This window comes from Phacochoerus africanus, chromosome 5 (assembly GCF_016906955.1).
Source record: "Phacochoerus africanus isolate WHEZ1 chromosome 5, ROS_Pafr_v1, whole genome shotgun sequence".
NCBI lineage: Eukaryota > Metazoa > Chordata > Mammalia > Artiodactyla > Suidae > Phacochoerus > Phacochoerus africanus.
The window spans coordinates 26,776,405-26,795,105 of NC_062548.1; the positions used below are offsets into that span (position 1 = coordinate 26,776,405).

An 18,701-nucleotide genomic window follows, 5' to 3' on the forward strand; every position below is an offset into this window, starting at 1 on the left:
GGGGTAGTTCAGGTAAGACACTGCTCACCTTACCTGTTCTGCAGCAAGCACCTGGAAGTGTTGTGTCAGGTGCGGTCTCTGTGCGCTAGACGGCTAGAGTTGGTTCCACGGCACTGGAGTTTGTTAAAGAAACACCCTCCTCAACCACTAGATGCAAGGCATCAATCAGAGACAAGAAAGGGAGGAAAGGGGAACATTTTTCTCTGTCGGGCCCTCCTGTTTCCTGTCAACCTCTGAAATCCAGCTTGGCTTTCCTGGACCTTGGGCCCAGGGTTTGGAACGGAGACCCTGGGCGGGAGACCTGGCCTCGGTGGGCTTCCTGGGCCCCCAGGTGGCCATCCCCCAGGGCTTCAGGGAGAGGTGGAGGCTGAGAATCTGGTGCCCAGGAAGGGGCTACTGCCCCAAGAATCTCAGTCTCAGGCAAGCTGGGTTCCGGGTGCCCCCCTTCTGCTGGGGGAGATTAGAAATGTCACCCGCAGAGGCACACAGGAGTGGTCCCAGGAGGGTGACCAGCTGCAAACTAATACCCGGCTGCTGGTGAACCAAGGGCTTTGAGAGCCATTGTCCCAGAGTAAAAATTTTTTTTTTTTTTGCCTTTTTCTAGGGCCGCACCCGCGGCATATGGAGGTTCCCAGGCTAGGGGTCGAATTGGAGCTACAACTGCCGGCCTACACCTCAGCCACGCAGGATCCGAGCTGCGTCTGCAACCTACACCATAGCTCATGGCAACCCTGGATCCTTAACCCACTGAGCGAGGCCAGGGATCGAACCCACCACCTGTGGTTCCTAGTCAGATTCATGAACCACTGAGCCACGATGGGAACTCCAATGGAGTAAAACTTTCCCTTTCTCCACACCTACCTCTCAGATGACATCTGGGAGCTGAGGAGAGGCAGGGCGGGGAGAGCAAAGTGAGCTCTGTGGTCAGACTGCTGGAGTTCGAATCCCAGCCCCACTATGTGCTAGCTCTGTGTGACCTTGGGCACGTTCCTTAACCTCTCTGAGCCTGTTTCCTTATATGCCAACATGCAGACCATGACATCGCCTGTTTCACTGGATTGGTGGAGGGACACAGTGAGATCACGCAGTGAGGGAGCTCAATCTCTCCAAGGGTCAAGCGAGGAAGGGTGTCTGACGGAACCTTCACGGTTGAGGAAGGAATTCTATGATGTAAGACCTGTGTTAGGCAGGTGGCGTATATTTTCAGATGCTGCCTATTAGTGTTATTATTATTATTATTATTATGACTGTAGAGAAGAAGCCCACATGGGCCCCAGCAACACTTATCAGACAAACCCTACCTGGTGTGGAAAGAAACTAAATCAGTGCATCCCATGCATGGGTCAAACAAAACAGCATCGTTCCCACACAGAGCGGCCACACCTCCTCCAGTGACAGAGGCTTTTTGGAACTGACCACAGGGAGGGGTTTCAGGGGTTTTAATCCACCCAGATCCTAAGATCCAACAGCCACACCCATCTCAGGCCCAGCCATCAATGGGCTACAGTGGGAGTTCAAGAGTGGAAGTGAGGGAATTTCCTGTCGTGGCACAGTGGAAACGAACCCAACATGTAACCATGAGGAGGCAGGTTCGATCCCTGGCCTTGCTCAGTGGGTTAAGGATCCTGCGCTGCTGTGGCTGTGGTGTAGGCCGGGAGCCGTAGCTCTGATTCGACCCCTAGCCTGGGAACCTCCATATGCCGTGAATGTGGTCCTGAAAAGAAAAAGAGAAAAAAAAGCGGGGGGGAGTGAGGGTCTCAGGGTTGGGTGGGAGGGCATTGAGGAGTCTCCTAGGGATTGAGAGTTGTGGCTTGCTCACCTCTGTGTCTCCAGGGTCCAGCCCATCGCTGGCACCCATCCAACCATCTGTCATTCACTCACTCAACCAAAGCTCATTGAGCATCTCCTGGGAGCTGGGGCTGCAGCAGAGAAGCGGTACACAAAACAGGCAAAACCCGGCCCCTAGAAGTTTAAATCCCTCCGAACTAGTGTTGCAGCCTTGAGGGAACACTCCCTCAATATTCCCCAATGCTGGAGTTCCCACTGTGGCTCAGCAGGTTAAGAACCTCTCACAGTGTCCATGAGGATGCAGGTTCGATCCCTGATCTCTCTCAGTGGGTTAAGGATCTGGCGTTGCCACAAGCTGTGTGTGGTGCAGGTTGCAGACGCTCCTCCTCTTCTCTGGGGAAGTTCTGCCCCATGGGTGGGTCACCCCGTGGCCAGGCTACCCTCTGGTGTCAGAGAGGTCAGGGAGGCGTGAGACCCAGACCGGCTCCTGCTCCACCGGCCAGCAAGTTGCAACCAACCAGTCCACCCTGACTTGGGCATCACCCCTCCCTCGACACACACACCCAGGCCGATTCTGATCTTTCACCTCTCCCTGAATTCTCCAGGGGTTTCAGTTTTTCTCAGTCCAGGACTCTCCTCCCTCCGCCCCACCCTCCTCCCTTGCTAGGCTGGAATAGCATTTCTGGAGTTAATCAGAGCAGTAAGAAGGGTGGGGTCCGTCAACAGGAGTCAATTACCTGCCACTGAGCTAAGGTGCTGTGCCTGCTTACCTAGGGCCCTGCAGGAGGTACCACTGTCCCCACAGGCCACGGTTTGGGTTCAGAGGTTAAGTATCTTACATGGGGTCCCACAGAGCTAAATTCCAATCAATGGCAGCTCCTTTAATGCCCAAACTCTTTTTTTTTTTTTTTTGCTTCTACACCCATGCATATGGAAGTTCCCAGGCCAGGGGTCGAATCAGAGCTACAGCTGCAGGCCTACACTGCAGCCACAGCAACGCCGGATCCGAGCTGCGTCTGCGACCTACAGCACAGCTCATGGCAACGCCTGATCCTTAACCCATGGTGTGTAGCCCACGGGTCGAACATGCGATTTCATGGACATGAGTCAGGTTCATCTCCGCTGAGCCACAGCGGGAACTCCTAACTCGGAAACTCTTAACTGTTACATAAAGCGTCCAGATAAAGGAATTAAGGCGTCTGGGGGGATTTTAACACTTAAACCTTGGCGGCTATACTCTGAGCATAGCAGCTCTGTCTCCAGCACTCCTCAGGCTGAGTGAATGGCTCCTTATTCTATTAGGACCACCTCGCATGGGCCAAGCGCACCTAAGTGTTTTCTGATCCCTCCAGTCTCTGAAACAGGCCATTAAAGGCTGCCTTCGGGTCCACAGCCTCAGACCCACCAAAGCCTCTATCTGACTCCTTTTCACCGTGGTGTAAACCACTGATAAAGGACAAAGGTGGAGTTCCTGTCGTGGCTCAGTGTTAACGAATCCGACTAAGAACCATGAGGTTGCGGGTTCGATCCCAGGCCTTGCTCAGTGGGTTAAGGATCTGGAGTTGCGTTGCCAGTGGCTACAGCTCCGATTCGACCCCTAGCCTGGGAACCTCCACATGCCGCGGGAGCGTCCCAAGAAATGGCAAAAAAAAAAAAAAAAAGACAAAGGTGACCCTCCTGGGGGGGGAGGGACAGAGGTGACAGTGGAATTTCAGGAATCAGCTTATCTGCAGGAGGCTGCCATCTAGCCCTTGCTTAAGATCCTTGATGGAGCCAGTTCAGGTGTGGCTCCTGAAGGACTGTGGGCCGGGTTTCCCAGGTCCGAGCCCTCCTTCCAGACCTTGGCATGAGAATGAGCTCCCCGGCACATCAGGAGGAAGCAAGGCTGCCTGGATTGTCCCAGAGCTTTGTTTCTCGTAGGGCCCCAGACTCCCCAGCCACCGGATTCTCAAGACACTCCCTATCAGAGAGGCACCGGGGAGGAGGAGAAAGTTGGGGCTGGATCTAGGTTCTGTGCTTCCCACCGTGGGGCCTCTTGGGAAAATCCCTGAACTCCTTGGAGCATATCATATTGTCCCCCCCTCAGCTGGGTTTATCTTGGCCTCTGCAGCCCACCCTAGAGAAGCCCTCCAGAGTCAGCTCGGCTCCCTAACTTCTATCTCTGCTCTAATGCCATTTCTTTAGTGTAAAAAAACCAAGTTCCTCTTTTAAAAACAAAAATGCTAAGATGTTCAGGGTTATTTCAGGTTTATTTATTTTCTTAACATTTGCTTGGCACTCGGAGTTCCTGTCGTGGCGCAGTGGAAATGAATGTGACTAGGAACCATGAGGTGGTGGGTTCAATCCCGGGCCTCGCTCAGTGGGTTAAGGATCCGGCGCTGCCATGAGCTGTGGTGTGGGTCATAGACACGGCTCAGGTCCTGTGTTGCTGTGGCTGTGGCTGTGACAGACTGGCAGCTGCAGCTCTGATTTGAACCCCTAGCTTGGGAACCTCCATATGCCGCAGGTGCGGTCCTAAAAAAACAGCAAAATAAAATAATTAATTAATTTAAAAAAACCCCAAAAAACATTTGCTTGAGACTTACTGTGGGCCAAGCATTGCTCTAAGCCCTTGACATTAATCTTCAAAACATCCCTAATGGGGTGAGAATTATTATCACCTCCAGTTTATAGATGAGAAAACAGAAACACAGAGAGGTTAAGTAACTTGCTTGAGGTCACACAGCTAATAAGTGACAGAGCCAGCATTTGAATCTCTGTAGGTAAAGAGGCCAGAGGTTTAGAACTGCTGCATCTTTGGCAGAGTCCCGCCAGCCAAGAGGATTTTGTCAAACTCTGCATTCGGTAATTTGACATTATGGAAATACATTATTTTTTTGCAAATACAAAGTGATATAAAAATAGAGATGGTGCTTTTATAAGCTCCTTATTTATAAATTCACTCCACCTGAATCTGCTGGTCTGAAAATTTGGTCTAGTCGTGTGGCCTAGCCTCCCTATCTTCCTAAACCTGACCACCTAGACTATTTCCAGAAATGCAGAATGAACACTTTGTATGGATAAAGTCACTTAATCCTTGCAGGATTCTGGTGAGCCAGGCGCTCTGTGACAACCCCATTTTGCAGGCAGGAAAACTGAGGTTTTAAAAAAGGACACACCCTTGATTAAGCACACATAGCTAAGAAGTGGAGGAATCAAGGACTAGAACCCAAGCAACCTGAAATCAAAGCCCATACTTTTTTTTTTTGAGTCATCCTTAAATTTTTTTTTTGTTTGTTTTTTTTAGGGCTGCATCCGTGGCACGTGAAGGTTCCTAGGGTAGGGGTCCAATTAGAGCTTCAGTTGCCAGCCTACGCCACAGCCACAGTCACAGCCATGCCAGATCCGAGCCCCATCTGTGACCTACATTGCAGCTCATGGCAACACTGGATCCTTAACCCACTGATCGAGGCCAGGGATCGAACCCACATCCTCGTGGATACTAGTCAGATTCCTTAACCACTGAGCCATGATGGGAACTCCCTATCCTTAAATATTTTCATTGTGGCAAAATATACACTATAAAAATTACCATTTTAACCTTTTGGGGGGTAAGGATATTTTCAATTTAACATTTGTTTAGGACTTATTGATTAAAACCTAGTTGTCTTACAAATACTGGAACCTGAAATGTCATAACTGGACTCACAAGGTGCCACACCAGCCCCTGCCCAGTCTTTCCTGCCTCTTTCTTATATCAAAGGAGTAATATCTGTTCCCCCAAACAAAAATTGAAGTAGTCTTGGCGTCCCAGCAATGACACTTTCATTTTCCCCACCCAGCTAATTGTTGTAAAACTAACTTGCTAATACGGGGTCTGTGCAAATTCCCCCATAACAGACTCGAACAAAAGGGATGCTATTTCAACTTTTTTTTTTGTCTTTTTGCCTTTTCTAGGGCCACTCCCGCAGCATGTGGAGGTTCCCAGGCTAGGAGTCGAATCAGAGCTATAGCCGCCGGCCTATGCCAGAGCCACAGCCACACAGGATCTGAGCCGTGTCTGCCACCTACACCACAGCTCAAGGCAACGCCGGATCCTTAACCCACTGAGCAAGGGCAGGAACCAAACCTGCAACCTCAGTGTTCCTAGTCGGACTCGTTACCCACTGCGCCACGACGGGAACTCCCTATTTCAACCATTTTTAAGCGTACATTTCCGCGGCACCCAGGACATTCACATGGCTGCGTAGCCATCACTACTATCCATTTTCGGAACTTTTTCTTTTTTTTTTTCTTTTTGTCCTTTTAGGGCCACACCTGAGGCATAGAGAAGTTCCCAGGCTAAAGGTCAAACTGGAGCAATAGCCAGTCTATGGCACAGCCACAGCAACGCAGGATCCTTCACCCACTGAGCGAGGCCAGGGATCAAACCTGCATCCTCATGGATACTAGTCGGGTTTGTTACCACTAAGCCACAGCGGGAACTCCCAGAACTTTTTCAGCATCTCAAACAGGATGAAACTCTGTACCCATTAAACACTAATCACCCGTTCCCCCGCCCAGTCCCCGGTAGCCTCTCCTACTTTCTCTCTCTGAATTTGCCTGTTCTAGACACCCCATGCAAGTGCAGTCACGCCGTATTTATTCTTCTGTGATAAAGGTGCTACTCAGCACAACGAATTCATTGTTTATTGGAAGACATATCATTTGGGTAGCAATCACTGGGGAATTAACCTTATCTCTAGTGTCACACTTGTTTTAAATAAGGAGAAAGAAGATAAGCGTGGCTAGATTTTATGACTGTAATGTAACAACTGCACGAGGGAAAAAAAAAAAAAAATCTAACGAGCCCCAAAGTGTATGCAAGGAAAAGTGAGCCTCCCCTGCCAATTTCCCTCCCCAAAGTCAGCCTGGATTGCCAGTGCGCCCTCCAGATTCTAATGTGTGTATGCAAATATATACGTATATAGGATCACTGAGTCCCTTTGCCGCGCTTGCGGCATATGGAGGTTCCCAGGCGAGGGGTCCAATCAGAGATGTAGCCTCTGGCCTGCGCCACAGCCACAGCCACGCCAGATCTGAGACGCGTCTGCAACCTACACCGCAGCTCCCGGCAACGCTGGATCCTTAACCCACTGAGTGAGGCCAGGGATCCAACATGCATCCTCATGGATCCTAGTCTGGTTTGTTGCTGCTGAGCCACAATAGGAACTCCGAGTACCTTTTAAAAATAATTTTAAAAATTAAATTGTAGCTGATTTACAATGTTCTGTCAATTTCTTCTGTACATCAAAGTGACAGTCATATATATATATGCTATATACGTGCTATATATATGCTATATATGTGCTATATATATATATATATATATATATATATATATATTCCTTTTCTCATATTATCTTCCATCATGGTCTATCCTAAGAGACTGGATATAGTTCCCTGTGCTTATATCTATTCTAAATGTAATAGTTTGCATCTACCAACCCCAAATTCCCCACCCATCCCACTCCCTCCCAAGTCCCTTGTTAAAGAGCACACACAAGTAGTAGAAAAATATATACTTCTTTTATATCTCGCATTCACTTTTTTTTTTCTTTTTAGGGCCATACCCGCGGCATATGGAAATTGCTAGGCTAGGGGTCGAATTAGAGCTGTAGCCACCAGCCTATGCCACAGCCACAGCAGCATGGGATCCGAGCTGCATCTGCAACCTACACCACAGCTCACGGCAACGCCAGATCCTTAACCCACTGAGCAAGGCCACGAATCAAACCCATGTTCTCATGGGTGCTAGTTGGGTTTGTTACCACTGAGCCAGGACTGGAACTCCCAGGTTCACATTTATTCATGCAGAGCTGCTGCTTTCTTTTGAGTGGCTGCGTCGTATTCTCCTGTGTGGCTGTTGAGACAGGCACAGTCCTTAGACCCCTTCTGATGGATGTTTAGCTAATTTGCTATCCTTGGCTCTTTTTTTTTTTTATTATTATACTCAAATGAATTTATCACATCTGTAGTTGTATAATGATCATAACAATCTGATTTCACAGGATTTTCATCCCACAGCCCAAGCGCATCCCCCCATCCCCCAAACTGTCTCGTCCAGAGACCGTAAGTTTTTCAATGTCTGTGAGTCAGCATCTGTTCTGCAGAGAAGGTCCGTCTGTCCTTTTTTCAGATTCCACATGTCAGTGAAAGCATTGGATGTTGGTGTCCCATTGTATGGCTGACCTCACTTAGCATGATAGTTTCTAGGTCCATCCATGCTGCAAAAAATGCTGGTATTTCGCTCTTTTTAATGGCTGAGTAATATTCCATTGTGTCTCTGTACCACATCTTCTGGATCCACTCCTCTGCCGATGGACATTTAGGTTGTTTCCATGTCTTGGCTATTGTAAGCTATCCTTGGCTCTTACACAACACTGACAACCTTGGTTCTAACGTCAGGTGCCCAAGGCAAGGTTATCCACTGGACACATTCCTAGAGGTGAAGTGGCAGAGACCTAGAGGATGGACGTCTTAAAAACTGACCATTTTCCTAACTGCCCCCGAAGGTGCCCCAATTCGAGCTCCCAGAGGTGGAGTTCGAGAATCCTGGTGTCTCTACCAACGTGGAGAGTTACCCAGTGAGCTGGCAGGTGGAAAACAGAATCGGTGTGGATTCATTGCGCATTTTTGTTTTCAGACTTGAGCATCTTTTCATCTGAATTCAGTTCGTATTTCTTTTTATGCAAACAGTAAACTATATCCTTTATTCTCTACCCCTTTTTTGGATCTGGTATTTGATCTTTAATTTATAAAGTCTTTAAAAGCTCTCTATGAAATGAACTCTCTGTCATTAAAGTGATGAATATTTTTACGAGTTTGACATGTCTGGGCTTATGGATTTTTGTTTGTTTTTAGGACTGAAAGTGAGGGGCATGTAGAAGTTCCCAGGCTAGGGGTCCAATCAGAGCTGCAGTGGCCAGCCTACACCACAGCCACAGCAACACGGGATCCAAGCCACTTCTGTGACCTACACCACAGCTCATGGCAATGCCGGCTCCTTAACCCACTGGGCAAGGCCAGGGATCGAACCCATAGCCTCTTCGATATTAGTCGGGTTTGTTTCTGCTGAGCCACTACGGGACCTCCTGGGGCTTGTGGATTTTTGTTTGTCTGTTTGCTTCTTTGTTTTTGGCCTACAGAAAATAGTTCCTACGGCATTCAGAAGTTCCCAGGCCAGGGATCGAACCCTGAGCCACAGCAGCAACCAGAGCCATAGCCGTGGCAGCATGGGATCCTTAACCCACTGAGCCATCCGGGGATTCCAGGAAAAATTAATTTTCATGCAGGCAGACTTAGCAACTTTGATATTTAAGGCAAGGCCCGTGCTTGTACTCATTAGGCTGCAGCCCCAGTCCTGATCAGTGCTTTGAAGAAGACATATGGAGTGGGCCCACTTTGCAAAATGTGACTGTCCCCAACCTGGACTTGAACCTGGTTCTCAAGGCCCTGAGGGAGAAGATGCTGCCTGCAAAGCCACGCAGGCGTAGAGGATCTCCAATCACAGACTTTTATGGGGGGGGGGGGTCCTCAGCAGCCCAGGGCATCCCGCACTAGGAAACAGCTCCCCAAAAGGTCAAATCTTGCACCAGGCCCTCAAGGTGGGCCCACTGGAGGCTGTGCAACTAGGCAGGGGAGTGAATTCTAAACAATCAAACAACAACAACAACAACAACAAAAAGACTAAATAAATAAATAAATAAATAAAATGGAAGGAGTTCCCGTCGTGGCGCAGTGGTTGACGAATCCGACTAGGAACCATGGGGTTGCGGGTTCGGTCCCTGGCCTTGCTCAGTGGGTTAACGATCTGGCGTTGCCCTGAGCTGTGGTGTAGGTTGCAGACGGGGCTCGGATCCCGCATTGCTGTGGCTCTGGCGTAGGCCGGTGGCTACAGCTCTGATTCAACCCCTAGCCTGGGAACCTCCATATGCCGCGGGAGCGGCCCAAGAAATAGCAACAACAACAACAAAAAGACAAAAAATAAATAAATAAATAAATAAATAAATAAATAAACAATCAAAACCCTGGAGTGCAGTAAGAATCTGACTGCAGTGGTTTTGGTCGCTGCAGAGGTGTAGGTTCGATCCCTGGCCCGGCACAGTGGGTTAAAGGATCTGGCGTTGCCGGGGCTGTGATGTAGGTCACAGCTGTGGCTCGGATCCAAGTCCCTGGCCTGGGAACTTCCACATGCTGCCTGTGCAGCCATTAGGAAAAAAAAAAAAAAGGGAGTTCCCCTTGTGGTGCAGTGGTTAACAAATCCCACTAGGAACCACGAGGTTGCGGGTACGATCCCTGGCCTTGCTCCATGGGTGAAGGATCTGGCATTGCTGTGAGCTGTCGTGTAGGTTGCAGACATGGCTTGGATCCTGAGTTGCTGTGGCTCTGGAGTAGGCTGGCGGCCACAGCTCTGATTGGACCCCTCGCCTGGGAACCTCCATATCCGTGGAAGCGGCCCTAGAAAAGGTAAAAAGACCAAAAAAAAAAAAAAAGGAATGAAAAACACACTAGGCCCCTCTGCAATTTTCCTAATCTGTAAGGAAGTGGTTTTTTCCAGCCTCCCAGGCTGAAGGGGATATGCCTTTATTTTAGGACATCCCCTTTGGCTTTAGTCAGAATTCTCACCATCTACCCATTCTTCCACCTGGAGGGCTTTTTTGGTTTGTTTGTTTTGTTTTTTGTCATTTTGTCTGTTTAGGGCTGCACCCACGGCATGTAGAAACCCCCCGGCTAACTATGGAGAACAGTTTGGAGATACCTTAGAAATCTATACATAGAACTTCCATATGACCCCGCAATCCCACTCTTGGGCATATATCCGGACAAAACTCTACTTAAAAGAGACACATGCACCCCCACATGTTCATTGCAGCACTATTCACAATAGCCAGGACATGGAAACAGCCCAAATGTCCATCAACAGAGGATTGGATTTGGAAGATGTGGTATATATACATGATGGAATACTACTCAGCCATAAAAAAGAATGACATAATGCCATTTGCAGCAATATGGACGGAACTAGAGATTCTCATACTGAGTGAAATCAGTTAGAAAGACAAAGACAAATACCATATGATATCACTGATATCTGGAATCTAATATCCAACACAAATGAACATCTCCACAGAAAAGAAAATCATGGACTTGGAGAATAGACTTGTGGCTGCCCGGGGAGAGAGGGAGGGAGTGGGAGGGATCGGGAGCTTGGGGTTATTGGATACAACTTGGAATGGATTTACAAAGAGATCCTGCTGAGTAGCATCGAGAACTATGTCTAGATACTTATATTGCAACAGAACAAAGGGTGGGGGAAAAATGTATACATGTAAGAATAACTTGGTCCCCATGCTGTACAGGGAGAAAAAATTAAAATAATAAAACAAGAAAAAAAAAAAAGAAATTCCCAGGCTAGAGGTTGAATAAGAACTGCAGCTGCCGGCCTATGCCTACAGCCACAGCAACGTGGGCTCTAAGCCACATCTGCAACCTACACCACAGCTCACGGCAACGACAAATCCTGTAACGCCCTGGGCAAGGCCAGGGATCGAACCTAAGTCCCCATGGATGCTAGTCGGGGTTGTTACTGCCGAGCCGCGATGGGAACTCCTGGAGGGCTTGTTCAATGACAGGTTGCTGGGCTCACCTCCAGAGTCTCTGATTGAATAGGTCTGGGTTGGGTCTGAGAATCTGCATTTGGATAAAAGCTCTGGGTGGTGCTGATGCTTCTGGTCCAGGGACCACAGCTTGAGACCCACTGGCCCAGGACATTCACGCTCCGGGGACCCCATCTCAGGCGCGGCAGGGGTGGGAGTTAGGGTGAGAGGCCTGGGGGAACATAGGCTTCATTCAATCAAAATGCCAACAGCAACTGCCCTGTGCCAGGGACTATGCTGAGGGCTGCGAGTTTATCCTCACCTCATTGTCCCGTGGAGCCCATGGAGTAGGTCTCACTGGCTCTATCTCCACTTTACGAGGCGAAAACGGAGGCTTGGAGAGGGTACATGGGCTTTCGAATCAGACAGATCTGAGCTCTGATTCCAGCTCTGCCACTGAGCCCCCAGGGGAGCTCCGGAGCAAGTGGCCTCTCTGAGCCTGTATCTAACGCATCGGTAAGTGGGGACCACAAAACCTGATTCCCGGGACATTATGGGCACAACAGGGATGATGACTGTAAGAGCACCTGCACACGATGGAGCACAAGAAACTTCCATCCCCTTTCCTGCCACGAGCCCCTTCATGATCGCAAGGTCCCTTTCTGTCTCCCCAGGCTTCCTGCCTCTTCCTGTATTTGAAGTCACACTGGACTACTGTCACTTCCTAAATATGCCTCCCCTGGTCATGCTCCCAGAGCTTTGGAAAGGCTGTTTCTTCCGTGTGGAAATGCCTTTCTCATTCTATCGCTCCAGAGAAACTCCTCTTCACCCTTTGAAACTCACTCGAGAAGTCCCCTCCTTTTTGTTGCTTTCCTTGAAAGCCTGTCCTCTTCCTGCCCTTGGGCAGAAAAAAATATCCAGGACTGCAGCATCTTCTTTGAAGAAGGGGCTGAAGACGTTACTTTCCTTCCTTCTTTCCTCTTTCACTTCTGTTTCTACAGTATGTTTTTTGTTTTGTTTCGGTTTTTGGTTTTTGGGTTTTTTTTTTTGCTTTTTAGGGCTGCACCTGCGGCATATGGAGGTTCTCAGGCTAGGGGTGGAATCGAAGCTACAGCTGCTGGCCTATGCCACAGCCACAGCAACACGGGATCCAAGCCATGTCTTCGACCTATACCACAGCTCACAGCAATGTAGGATCCTTAACCCCCTGAGCGAGGCCAGGGATTGAACCTGCAACCTCATGCCTCCTAATTGGATTCATTTCCCCTGCGCCACGAAAGGAACTCTGAGCTTTTTTTTTTTTTTTTTTTTTTGGCCATGCAGAAGTTCCTGGGCCAAGGATTGATTGAACCCATACTACACAGTGACCCGAACCGCAGCAGTGACAATGCCAGCTCCTTAACCTAATGAGCCATCAGGGAACTCCTCCATAGCATATTACAAAGCGTCCAACTCCAAGTACAGCTTGGTTACAGAGACCAGGCAGCTTACACTGCCATTAACATCAGTGACACCAACCCTTAGTGTATTCCAAACACCAGGCACTGCTGTAAGAGTTTTAGGTTTGTTGGTTCATTTAATGCCTAAAAAGGCCCCTTGAGGGAAGTGCTACTTATTGTCCCTATTTTTGAATCACAAAAATGTTAAATGATTTGCTTTAGACCGTACAACTAAGCCATGCCTGAGCTAGGATGCAGAAACTGGCCGTGGAATCTGCGTTATTAACTTTTATATTAAGCTGCTCTTTCTGAATCATGGGGGGCCAGGTGGGGACTGTGCCACCCTGGAGGGTGTCTGCCCCATCCCAGGGGATAGTCGAAAGTCGGGGCCAGAGTGGTTGGCTTTTGGGATCCTCTTCTTTTTCTGGCTACACCTATGGCATGTCGAAGTTCCCAGGCTAGGGGTCGAATCGGAGCTGCAGCTGCCAAGGGAACGCCACAGCCAAGCCCACACCTGATCCAAGCTGCCCTTGTGACCTAACCTGCAGCTTGTGGCAACGCTGGATCCTTAAGCCACTGAGAGGCCAGGGATCAAACCCGCATTCTTGTGGACACTATGTCGGGTTCTTAAACCACTGAGCCACAATGGGAACTCCTGATCCTCTTTTCTCAGGAGGATCTGGAAATACGAAGTTCAGGAGTTCCCACTGTTGCTTAGCAGAAATGAACCTGACCAGTATCCATGAAGATGCAGGTTTGATCCCTGGCCTCGCTCAGTGGGTTAAGGATCCGGTGCTGCTGTGAGCTGTGGTGTAGGTCACAGACGTGGCTCAGATCCCTTTTGCTGTGGTTGTGGTGTAGGCCGGTGGCTACAGCTCTGATTTGACCCCTAGCCTGGGCACTTCTATATGCCATGGGTACGGATCCTAAAAAGCAAAGCAAAAAAAAAAAAAAAAAGGAAAGGAAGTATGAAGTGACATCTCTCACTTTTAAAAATCTGGGGAGTAAGCTAATATTTAACAGGGAGCATAAGCCCCACGAAGCTTACACACAGATCCGAGTTGTGACTTCTGCTGTCTCCTGTGACTCAAAGGTGGGGACCTCAGCCCAGTTTGTTCCTGGATCTTAGCGCAGGGCCAGGAGCCCAGTAGGTCCTTTGTAGGTGCCATGACACTTCCGGACCCGCTGTGATCTGGGCTTGGCTCTCGCAAGCAGAAATCGCAAGCTTGGTCCCACTCAGCACCAGGCTTCTGTGACCTGCACTTGAGAGGTGGACAAGGTCTCAGATGGTGACTCTGAGGGGCACCGCCTCCCAGGAACCATCTCTGGGTCTCCTCTGTCCCGGGATGCAAGACTTCCTGCTTCCCGGGTGCTGGCAATGCTGTATGCATTTGGTTTCATCACCCACGGATCCACTCAACAGTTTTGGGAGGTTGCTATTACCATCATCCCTGTGTTACGATGTGAAACTCTGGCTCAGATGGGGAAGGGAACTATTGCCCAAGCTAGGAAGAGGCGGAGCTGGGATTGCAACGCAGGCGGCTCTGCTTGCAGATTTCCCCCAACAGACTCTTATCAGGCTTCCTCCAAACTCTTGATGGTCTTGGATCACATTCTTTTTGTTTTTGGTCTTTTTAGGCATATGGAGATTCCCCGGGCTAGGGGTTGAATCAGAGCTGTAGCTGCCAGCCTACGCCACAGCAATGCCAAATCCAAGCTGCATGTGTGACCTACACCACAGCTCATGGCAACGCTGGATCCTTAACCCACTGAGCGAGGCCAGGAATCGAACTTGGGTCCCCATGGATACTGGTCAGGTTCATTTCTGCTGAGCCACAACGGGAACTCCTTGGCTCACATTCTAAGGTAAGCACACTCTCACGGCACAGCTTGGACCAGCAAAAATTTGGGAGTACACACATAGGATCCCCAAAACTTTAGTCCATCAGGCTTAGTTCCTAACTCCTTCTCTGTCCTCTCAGGGTATCTAGAGGGAAACCCTGGACTTGGTCCCTTATGGGAATTCTGCCCACTGGGGCCTGGACAGGCAAAGCTTGTGGCCTGGCTCAATCCCAGGCCTGTGGGCTCAGCGGAGACCACAGATGGAGGGGTGTGTTTGTCCTTGTCCCCTGACAGATGGGATAGAAGTGTGCACACGTGCCCCCGTGCAAGTGTGCGTGCCTTGTGCAGGTGTGCACACGTGTACGTGTGCAATGGAGAACCAGGGGCCTTTTCCCCAAATTCAGATCCCGTGCAGTTAGTTAAGGACAAAGCACGAAGAAATCTTACTTAAGCCAGAGATGTCAGTTTACAGAAGAAGCTGACACAGAAAACTGTCCTTTAATTTTTATGACCTAAATGCCCAGCCCTTGGCAAATCCCTGGTGAAAAACAATGTAGCAAATTAAATAAGCTAGATTTACATGCAGCCACACGGGTCACTTTCAAGGAAATGATACCTGGGTGGAGGGGGCAGCCGGTTGCAGAATGATGTAGGCGGATTATACCATTTCTATTATTTCTATCCTCCCACAAAATTAAGAGGAAACTCACATACTTTCTATGGGTACGCATGCATATGACGGAACGGGTGTAGGAAAAAGTAGGGGAGAAACACCCCAAATGATGAAGGCAGTTGCTTCTGGGGGGCAGGGAGGGCAGGGGCTGGAAGGCAATAGACAAAGGAGGATGGATCTGGTGTTTTTCTCCTGGAATCACACAGTTCAGTGGGCAGGTAGGTCGGTTCCGGGCAGAGGTCATGCGCGGGAGCCACAAGGATGCTTAAGCCTGAGGATGGGTTCACACAGGCTCCGCGTGGACTCAGAGGGCTTGGCAGCTGGGGACAAACACCAGCCTCATCTGTGCTGCCCTCACTCCCTGGGGGAGCTGTGTGCCTCTGGTGGGTGCCAGAAGCTCTGCTGCCTCCTCCCTAAACCTCCCACGAACTCTGGTTCTCTCCGCCCCCCCCCCCCCCCCCGGAGGAGAGGGGACCGCCCCGCCCCAGCTGCACACGTTCTGCTCTGCTCGCAATTCCTGGTCCCACCCCTGCCCAGCACACAGCGGCCCCTGTCGCCGACATTCACAGCTCTGGAGGTTCGACAGCAGGGCCTTCGCATCTGGCTTCCACCCCAGCAAGAGGCACCGTCGGTGGATAGGCGACCCCCCGCCCCCCGCCCGGGCCCCCAGTTCCGCAGAGGCGTACTGGGAGGGGAGGCTAAGCGATGGGCTCTGGATCAGACGCCTGGGGTTCAAATCTGGGCTCAGCAACTCATCCCTGGCGCCTAGAGAAGCTTCTCCGGCCTGTGACCCTCAGTTGTCCCCCTCCGTAAAATGGGAACACCAAGAAGGCCCTAATTCCAGCAAAGCCTTGTGCGTCCCGATGCCTAGCCGTAGCCGGCGCTCTCAGGTGTCGCTGTTGTCACCCTCCCGAACGACATTTCACCCCTCCCATCCGTGCCCAGGACGCTGCCGCCCCCTCTGCAGCCTCAGACCCCCGACGCCCTCGCCCCGGCCCTTCGCTCGCATCCTGGGGGGCTTCCCTTCCCTCCTCCTCCGTGGTCCCCCAGCGCCCGTAGCCGGGTCCCCTCAGCGCCGCCAGCGCCACCGCCGAGCGCCCTCGGGTGGGAACCTGAGGCGGGGCGGCCGGCAGGTGGCGGGGGAAGGCGCCGAGCCCCGCGTCGCTGTTGTACCTGCTTCCCAGGGCGGCTCGGGATGCGCGCGGCTGGGCGGTGGTGGCGGCGGCGGCGGCGGCGATCTGGAGGCGGCGGCGGCTAGGAGGCTGTGGCCGTGGGGCCGCCAGCGCCCGGCGACAGGGACGGGGAGGGAGCGGGCGCCGGGGCGGGGAAGCCCGGGAGCGCCGCGGGCGGGGCTTGGCGGCGCCGACGGCGGGGTCACTGCACCCGCCCGGGCTCCCCACGGCCTCTCTTTCTCACTCTCCTGGGAAACGAACTCGGCTCCCGCACGCTCCCTCGTACCCACGTCCACATCCAAGTAAGTCTACGAGCACCCCCACCCGGGCCCCTCGCGCGTCCCTTTGCACATCGCTTTGCACGTCCACACATTTGTACACACAGACCCCCCCCCCCCTCAACCTTGCGTTCCCCAGACAGATCACTGTCCCCACAGGCGCCAACTCCCCCCCCCCAGACCCTACGTGCCACGTTCGACACTCCATCCTGCCCCCAGATGTACCTGGTCCCCTCGTGCACACCTGTACAACCACGCCCATCACATCCACACCACCCGCAGGCACAGACTGACCTCTGGGCGTGGGGAAGCCTTCGGGGAGTTTGCACAGGAACAGGCTTCTGCCACCGAGTCCCCTGCCCCTCCCCAGACCTCTGAATTCTATCACCCTCATCTTTGCTTTCTCAGTGACCTCCTCCTTCCCTAGACCTCAGCCACCTCCTCCAAGGTCATTCCCAGATCCTCTGACCTCCCCATCTCTGATGAGAAATTCAAAGGGCTTACCTGGCGGTTGGGACCTCCGGCTTCCTCCCGGGGACACCCAGGACACCTGTGCTTCGGCCTCAGGGCATGGCCAGGCCCTCTTTTTCGGATCCTCACTTTTTTTCCCTCTTCCCAAGGACTATGATTTCAATACCTTCATTTCACAGGGCAACCCCCAAAGGCATCCCTTCTCTTTTCTCATCCCTTTGCTGTTGTCACCCCCCCGAATGACCTCTCATTCCCCTCATCCATAGGGGACTTTTCCTTTTCTCTTGCTACTGTAACAAATTACCACAAAGGTACTAGCTTCATACACACAAATGCATTATCTTACAGTTCTGGTGGTGAGAAATCCCATATCACTGAAATCAAGAAATGGTAGGTCTGTGTTCTTCCCGGAGGCTCTAGAGTTAAATCTATCTTCTTGTCTTTTCCAGTTTCTACATGCTGCCTTTGGAGTTCCCTATGTGGCTCAGTGGGTTAAGAACCTGACATAGTGTCCGTGACAATGCGGGTTCGATCCCTGGCCTCACTCAGTGGATGAAGGATCTGGCATGGCTACAAGCTGCGGTGTAGATTGCAGATGCGGCCTGGATCCTGAGTTGCTGTGGCTGTGGTGTGGGCCAGCAGCTGCAGCTCCAATTCAGTCCCTACCCTGGGAAACTCCATATGCGCAGGTGCAGCCTTCAAAAGAAGGAAAAAATACTGCCTGCATTTCTTGGCTTGTGGCCCCTCCCTCTATGTTAAAAGCCAGCAATGTTGGGCCAAGTCTTTTGTGTACACCACATCCGTCATTCTCTCTCTTCTGCCTCCCTCTCCCACTTATAAGGGCTCTTTTTTTTTTTTTTTTGTCTTTTCTAGGGCCGCACCTTTGGCATATGGAGGTTCCCAGGCTAGGGGTCTAATCAGAGCTATAGCCGCCGGCCTATGCCACAGCCACAGCAACGCCAGATCCGAGCTGAGTCTGCGACCCACACCACAGCTTATGGCAACCCTGGATCCTGAACCCACTGAGTGAGGCCAGGGATCGAACCCTCAAACTCATGGTTCCTAATCGGGTTCTTTAACCACTGTGCCACATCAGGAACTCCTTATAAGGACTCTTGTAATTATATTTAGCCTAGTCTAATGGGCTTTTATAGACTACTGTGGAAGAACAGTACTCCTGCTTTCTTTTATCATGTTAGTTAGAACTACATCTAGTCTTATGATGGAGCATGATAATGTGAGAAAAAAAATGTATGTATGTATGCGTGACTGGGTCACCTTGCTATATGGTAGAAAAGTGACAGAACACTGTAAACCAGCTATAATGGAAAAAATAAAAATCATTATTAAAAAAAAAGTTAGTGCAATTCTAGGAGATGATGGGTTATTAAAAGGGATCCAAGAGCAGCCAAGCCACCCCA

At 50.7% G+C, this 18,701-nt stretch overlaps 1 protein-coding gene across 1 annotated transcript in view; it reads right to left on the reverse strand.

Annotated features, from left to right (window-relative positions):
- SCNN1B (sodium channel epithelial 1 subunit beta) overlaps positions 1–16,657 on the reverse strand; it is a 72,372-nt gene extending 55,715 nt beyond the window's left edge. The window contains exon 1 of the mRNA XM_047780316.1: positions 16,533–16,657. The gene's annotated coding sequence lies outside the window, so the exon portion shown is untranslated. The remainder of the gene's footprint in view (positions 1–16,532) is intronic.
- Positions 16,658–18,701: the final 2,044 nt, after the last annotated feature.